This window comes from Mandrillus leucophaeus, unplaced genomic scaffold, assembly GCF_000951045.1.
Source record: "Mandrillus leucophaeus isolate KB7577 unplaced genomic scaffold, Mleu.le_1.0 Scaffold58, whole genome shotgun sequence".
NCBI classification, from domain to species: Eukaryota; Metazoa; Chordata; class Mammalia; order Primates; family Cercopithecidae; genus Mandrillus; species Mandrillus leucophaeus.
Window position 1 is genome coordinate 3672068 of NW_012106252.1, and position 7874 is coordinate 3679941.

Consider the following 7874-nt stretch of genomic DNA (forward strand, 5'->3'; position numbering starts at 1 on the left):
AAAAAAAAAAAAAAAAAAAAAAGAAGGTTGTCGTTAGTCATCTGGTCCCTATCACAAGCACATATTTAAATAGAAACCTGTTGTATGTGTTATAGTCTTTTCATCTCTGTCTGGTTTCCTGGTTCTTCCTGGATTTCCACCTCTTCCTCCCTATAACTCCCACTACAGTGACGTGATGCCTGCATGTCAGCATATAGTCCTGAGGCTGTGCAGTCTCCTATGCTTTAATCAGCTCCAGGGAAGGTGGTCCCACTCCCACCCTCTCACCAGCATAGCATTGCCTCAGTCAGACTTTTGGGAGTTTCTTCCCAGTGACTACCCTTCTCCCACTGGCTGCAGGCCAAGGTTCCTAGTCTAGTGGATTCTGCAAAGATCTGGAGAACAGTGGCATCTAAAAGCCACACGTGGCTCTGCTCTCCCTGAGCACCCGCAAAGCCCATCTAGTCAGCTTTTTCTCCTCTGACTGGGAAGTCTTGCTTCTCTCATTTCTTCCGCCTTCGCTCTGATCTTGGAGCACTCTGCCCGGCCTGTGCTCACACTCCTGGTGTTGTCCCGACCCTGCCTGCACCGCATTGCCCCATTCCCCCAGACTGCCTACTGGTATTATTCCAAGCAGGGGACTTGGTGGGTTCAAGGCAGGGAGGGGATATATGGGCTTGCGGGGTCAGCCAGATTGAAGTTCTTGTGCTTTTGGAATGAAAAGATCCACATTTAGGCTTGTCTTGGTGGTGCTCCTTCCTCCCATCCAGGGTGCCCTGCCTCTTTTTCTTTCTTATTTATTTATTTATTTATTTTTTTGAGATGGAGTCTCACTCTGTCTCCCAGGCTGGAGTGCGGTGGCGTGATCTCAGCTCACTGCAACCTCTGCCTCCTGGCTTCAAGCAATCCTTCTACCTCAGCCTCCCTGGTAGCTGGGATTACAGGCACATGCCACCGCTCCCAACTAATTTTTGTATTTTTAGTAGAGGCGGGGTTTCACCATGTTGGCCAGGCTGGTCTCGAACTCCTGACCTCAGGTGATCCACCCACCTCGGCCTCTGAAAGTGCTGGGATTACAGGCGTGAGCCACCGCACCTGGCTGCGTCTTTTTCCTTTCTTTTCTTTTTCTTTCTTTCTTTTTTTATTTTTTTTGAGATAGGTTCTCACTCTGTTGCCCAGGCTGGAGTGCAGTGGTGCAATCATGGCTCACTGCAGCCTTGACTTAGAGATTCTCTTGTCTCAGCGCCCGCTCCCTTCTCCCAGTACCTGGGACTATAGGCATGTATCACCACGCCTGGCTTTTTTTTTTCTTTTTTTTTTTTTGAGATGGAGTCTCACTCTTGTTGCCCAGGCTGGAGTGCAATGGTGCAATCTTGGCTCACTGCAACCTCCACCTCCTGGCTTCAAGCGATTTTCCTACCTCAGCCTCCCAAATAGCTGGGATTACAGGCATGCAGCACCACGCTCAGCTAATCTTTTGTATTTTTAGTAGAGACAGGGTTTCACCATGTTGGCCAGGCTGGTCTCGAACGCCTGACCTCAGGTGATCTGCCTGCCTCGGCCTCCCAAAGTGCTGGAATTACAGGCGTGAGCCACCGCCCCCGGCCATGCCTGGCTAACTTTTTAATTTTTTGTAGAGAAGAGAGTCTCCCTATGTTGCTCAGGCTGGTCTTAAACTCCTGGGCTCAAGCAGTCCTCCTGCCTCAGTCTCCCAAAGTGCTGAGGTTACAGGCGCGCTGCGCCCGGCCTGGGGCAGAATTTAAATTGTACTGGCGGATATTTAAGTTAGACTGCCTTGTAAGGAGGCTTCAGGTCAATTAAAAGAGACTTAATGCCGTAGCAGGAGGTCATGTGGTGATTGCTGCTCAGGCAGGAGGTAAGCTTTGCTCTCTATCTCCCTCTGGTGGTCAATCAAGGTAGTGATGGACAATGATCACCTCTGATTTAGAGACCAAGCTTATGACTAGGTAGGGTTGCTAGGAGATGGGGATCAGGAGAGGGAATTGACTTAGGAGAGGAAGCCCCAGGCACCTGCCCGGTGGGACCCTTTCTGTCTCTCTGTCCCATACAGTGCACTGCAGACAGACACAGACATTGGGATAGGGCGTTATTTCCTTACTCATTTTCCCTTTTATTATTGTTTTTGTTGTTTTTTCAGACAGCCTCACTCTGTTGCTGGCTGGAGTGCAGTGGCACAATCTCGGTTCACTGCAACCTCCACCTCCTGGGCTCAAGTGATTCTCCTGCCTCAGCCTCCCGAGTAGCTGGGACTACAGGTGCACACCACCACACCTGGCTATTTTTTGTGTTTTTAGTAGAGATGAGGTTTCACCACATTGGCCAGGCTGGTCTCGAACTCCTGGCCTCAAGTGATGCGCCTGCCTTGGTCTCCCAAATTTCTGGGATTACAGGTGTGATCCACTGTGCCTGGCCTCCTTTTTGTTATTGTTGATTTTCCCCTCAGCAAAGGGCCAGAGGAAACAGAGAAAAGTAGATTATTGGCATTCATGGAAGTCACAAACTCTGGCCAGAATGGGAAGAAGCTGGCACTCTGGGAGTTGGGAGGGCAGGGAGAACGTTGTAGGATTTGGAGCCTACTTGAAGGGTGCAGGATAACTGGAGCATTTGCAAGAAGTGACCCCTCACACGAACATATTCCCAGACCTGCCCTGAGCAAAAGGAGGTGGAATGGTAATGGTTAGGGATGAAGACAGGCTGGGCCAGGGCACGACTGCCTGGTGGAGGCGCAGGAAGAATGCTTCCCAGGGATGCTGTGTTTTATCTCTCACATGGGAGGCTGGACGTTTGGGGGTGCAGATCACAGATTATGAGCTGTACTTCCATAAATTCTCCTTTCTGAGCAGAGTAAAGCTCCCAGACTCTTTCCTTATTCTCTAAAAAGCTTTAACATTTCTTCCCAAATTCCCAAATCAGCTTTGGAGTCCAAGACTTCCCCAAACTCTGGCTGAGCAGACATCAGTGTTCAGCTCTAAGTGTGTCAAACTCAGCATCCAGGTTCAAGGTGTCAGCCCTCACTGCCCCCCACCCCTCCACTACCAGTCCCCCTACCCATCAGCCCGGTCTGGGCAAGGAGGCCGCTGCCAGCCTCCAGCCCAAACCCAGAGAAGTTTCCTCTGTCAGGTGATCCTCCCAGCAACCCACCTCTTCCTGAGCCCCTGCTGATGCACGGGAGCACGTGTTGGAGCTTTGTATTTTCTTTTTCTCTCTCTTTCTTCCCTTCCCTTCCCTTCCCTTCTTTTTGAGATGGAGTTTCGCTCTCGTTGTTAAGGCTGGAGTGCAATCTTGGCTTACTGCAACCTCTGCCTCCCAGGTTCAAGTGATTCTCCTGCCTCAGCCTCCCGAGTAGCTGGGATTACAAACGTGTGACACCACACCTGAATAATTGTTGCATTTTCAGTAGAGATGAGGTTTCACCATGTTGGCCAGGCTGGTCTCGAACTCCTGACCTCAGGTGGTCCACCCACCTCGGCCTTTCAAAGTGCTGGGATTACAGGCACATACCACCATGCCCAGCCACTTCTCTGTATTTTCACCAGCTCCCCTAGGCTTGTCCTCAAGCCCCAGCCTGCCTTCCCTAGCCATGGGCAGGCAGGGCTGGGGATCCCTGATAAAATAAAATATCTGGAGAGCCAGGTGTTGTTGGTTAGCACCGGAAAGATGGAGAGGCTGGCTTACAGGACACAGAGCGGTGTCAAAGCATTTGGCTCCCAGGTGTAAGGAGGGTCTGTCTCCTTGGTGTCCTTGTATGTCAAGGCCACAGAGTCCCATCAGGGCCTGACCACTTTCAGCTCCTTACCTCAGAACCCCCTCAGCAGCTCAAAGTAAAGACAGAAGGGCTCCACCTCCCTCTGGAAGAAATTCTAGTCCAGAATGGTTTCCATCTGCACAGTGGAGAAGAAACATCACAGGATGCTTTGCATTTAGAGAGCCACCAACTTCAGAAGTGGTCTGCGGTAAAATTATGTATTATTATCAGTACACATACTGGTGTGTAGTGACAATACACATTATTGCTGTGTATTATCACAGTGATAAGTGAGGAGGCCGCTGCCAGCCTCCAGCCCAAACCCAGAGAAGTTTCCTCTGTCAGGTGGGGCAGGAGATGCTGGGGCAGGAGAATCGCTTGAACCCAGGAGGCAGAGTTGCAGTGAGCTGAGCTCACCTATCTATCTATCTATCTATCTATCTATCTATCTATCTATCTATCTATCTATCTACCTACCTATCTTTGAGGCAGAGTCTTCCTCTATCGCCCAGGCTGGAGTGCAGTGGCACGATCTCGGCTCACTGCAGCCTCTGCCTCCCAGATTCAAGCACGTCTCCTGACTCAGCCTCCCAAGTAGCCGGGAGTACAGGCACATACCACCATGCCCAGCCAATTTTTGTATTTTTAGTAGAGATGGGATTTCAGCAGGTTGGGTCTTGAACTCCTGACCTCAAGTGATCTGTCTGCCTCGGCCTCCCAAAGTGCTGGGATTACAGGTGTGAGCCACCGTGCCCAGCCTGCAGTAAAATTTTAAATTTTAATTTTCAGTAAAACTTTAAATTTCAGCCCCTGTCCCTTTCTGCAGTGAGCAGATATCTACAAACCTATCCCCAAAGGCCAAGGGAATTGAAAGACCAAAGAAAGAGGCTGACAGGCCAGGCGCAGTGGCTCATGCCTGTAATTCCAGCACTTTGGGAGGCCGAGGTGGGCGGATTATCTGAGATCAGGAGTTCGAGACCAGCCTGGCCAACATGGTGAAATACCGTCTCTACTAAAAATACAAAAATTAGCCAGTCATGGTGGCTCATACCGGTAATCCCAGCTATTCGGGATGCTGGGGCAGGAGAATCGCTTGAACCCAGGAGGCGGAGTTGCAGTGAGCCGAGATCACGCCATTGCACTCCAGCCTGGGGGACAAGAGCAAGACTTCGTCTCAGAAAGAAAAGAAAGAAAGAAAGAAAGAAAGAAAGAAAGAAAGAAAGAAAGAGGCTGACAAATCCAGCTTCTTAGAAAGAAAGAAACACTTAATAGGGACTTACGAACAAAAGTGGTTCACCACACCTGCTGTCCAGAAAATATCTTTTCTATAACAAGCTTTTAGAGTAAAACAGGTGCAGCCAGTCATGGCTCAGACTGTCTTGCAAAAGTCATGACCACTGGGGAGGTTAGATACACATCTGTATGAGGGATTATCTGTGTTACAGGTATTGTTGCTTTATGAGGGGTTGGTGTGGTTTGGCTGTGTCCCCCACCCAAAATCTCATCTTGAATTACAATCCCCATAATCCCCCTGTGTTGGGGGTGGGACCTGGTGGAGGTAATTGGGTGATGGGGGTGGTTACCCCCGTGCTGTTTTCATGATAATGAGTGAGTCTCATGAGATCTGATGGTTTTATAAGTGTCTGGCATTTCCCCTGCTTGCACTCACTCTGTCCTGCTGCTCTGTGAAGTGTCTGCTTCTCTTTTCCCTTCCACCATAATTGTAAGTTTCCTGAGGCCTCCCCAGCAATGTGGAACTGTGAGTCAATTAAATGTCTTTCCCTTATAAATTACCCAGTCTCAGGTATTTCTTCATAGCAGTGTGAGAATGAACTAATACAGGGGTTATCTATGCTACAGGCGTTGTTTAAAGACTTTGCTGCAGGAATCAGGAATCCAATGCCAGTCACCATGGCAGTTTTGCTTCAAGGTGGCAGCACTCTGCCATTCTTTTACTTTTTATGTTTTATTACCTCTTATATTAAATAGAGACGGGGTCTGGCTATGTTGCCCAAGCTGGTCTGGAACTCTTGGCCTCAGGCAATCCTCCTGCCTCGGCCTCCCAAAGTTCTAGGATTATAGGTGTGAGCCACCGCACCCAGCCTCTCTTGTTATTCAACAAGCTATTTTATTACAGTTCCCATCCTTGATCCCCCCTCTGCCTGTTAATGCTAGAGTGAAGCAGAGATGGGCAAGGATTAAGAATCTGGAGACCGAAGTTCTGTAGAGAGTTCTGCTAAGAGCCTGCTGTGTGGCCGTAATGTCTTGTATGCTCTCCGGGCCTCAGAGTATCCATCCACAAGTGTGGGGGTGGAGCTGGATGAGTTCAAACTCAATTTTCTCCTGGTTGTCATCCCCCAGGCCCCTCTCCAGCTCCATCTACTGGGAAAGGATCCCCTTCTCCCTGGACATGGCCAGCAGCTGCTGTTGCACTTCCCTCAGCTCTGCAGAGGGTAAAGGAGAGGAGAGGGCATGAGGGACAGGGCATGCTCTCCCTCCCTCTGTGGGCAGGGCATTGTAAAGTGGCTCTGGGGGCCGGGTGTGGTGGTTCACACTGTAATCCCAGAACTTTGGGAAGCTGAGGGGAGCGGATCACTTGAGGTCAGGAGTTCGAGACCAACCTGGTCATCATGGGGAAATCCCGTCTCTACTAAAAATACAAAAATTAGCTGGGTGTGGTGGTACATGCCTGTAATCCCAGCTACTCGGGAGGCTGAGGCAGAATTACTTGAGCCTGGGAGGCAGAAGTTGCACTGAGCTGAGATCTCACCATGTACTCCAGCCTAGGCAACAGAGAGAGACTCTGTCTCAAAAAAAAAAAAAAAAAAATGTTGCTCTGGGTACTGGGGTTAACTCCCGTGTGTGTCCGTGGAGGGGAAGTGGGCTGCAGATTCATTTATTCCTGGAATGGTATGTTCCCTTTTCTTTTGGGAAAAATGAGCTGGGGTAGGGATGGTAGGTGGGCTTGCCCCTCTTGCCTTTTCCTTGGAAGAGGGGACAACAGGGTCTGCACCCTGCCCACTCTGCTTGTAGCTTGGTATCAGGACTGGCTTCATGGGCATGCAACCTGTGCAGTTGTACACGGCCCCATGCTTGGTTTAATGCTCTGCTGCTGCTGTCTTGAATATAATTCTTTGCTCTTGTTGCCCAGGCTGGAGTGCAATGGCAAGGTCTCGACTCACTGCAAACTCCGCCTCCCATGTTCCAGAAATTCTCCTGCCTCAGCCTCCCAAGTAGCTGGGATTACAGGCGTGTGCCACCACGCCTGGCTAATTTTGTATTTTTAATAGAGATGGGGTTTCACCATGTTGGCCAGATTGGTCTTGAACCCCTGACCTCAGGTGATCCGCCCCCACCTTGGCCTCCCAAAGTGCTGGGATTACAGGCGTGAGCCACCACGTCCTGTCAAATATAATTCTTAATAACTTTTGTAGCAAGGAGTCCTGCATTTTCATTTTGCACTGGAACCCTTAACTTTTGTGGTAGGTCTTGCTTGGTATCATCAGGCCTAACCTAGTAGGCCTGGCACATCAGGGATGGCCCTCACCCTCATTCCTGATCCTCACCACACAGAGCCCCCAGCAGGTACAGAATGTTCTCTAACATGGAGCTGAGGTTGCTGGAAGTCTCCTGCAGTCCCGCAGTCATTCAAATACCTCGTTCCTACCCCTAGTCCTCCCTCCCAGAACTGGCTCCTGTAGATCCAGAACTCGATCAGCCTGGCAGAGAGATGGGAAGTGATGATCCCCCTGAAATTAGAGAGACAGGGAGCTTCCTGAAGGGAGGAGGACGCAGGTCTTTACGCTCAGAATGGCCATTCCATCAGGACCAGGGCCCAGTCTCTCTTTCGGCCGGATCCCAGGAGGAGGCCGATCACGCCCCATCCAACCCATCTCTGGCCTTGCCAACTTGTATCCCCCGTCCTCAGCCATTTTAAGCCCAGTTTATCACCCTCCACCATCCACCCTCCTACCCGCTAGCCGGGCTTGGGCTTCCGGCGCAAGTCTGGTTCTTAACACTTGAGCCCTGTCACTCCGCCCCAGCCCCGCCTCCACCCCAGTCCGTCCTCCGCCCCGCCCTCACCGCACCAGCCACGCCTCCGCACTAGCCCCGCCCTCACTGCGCAAAC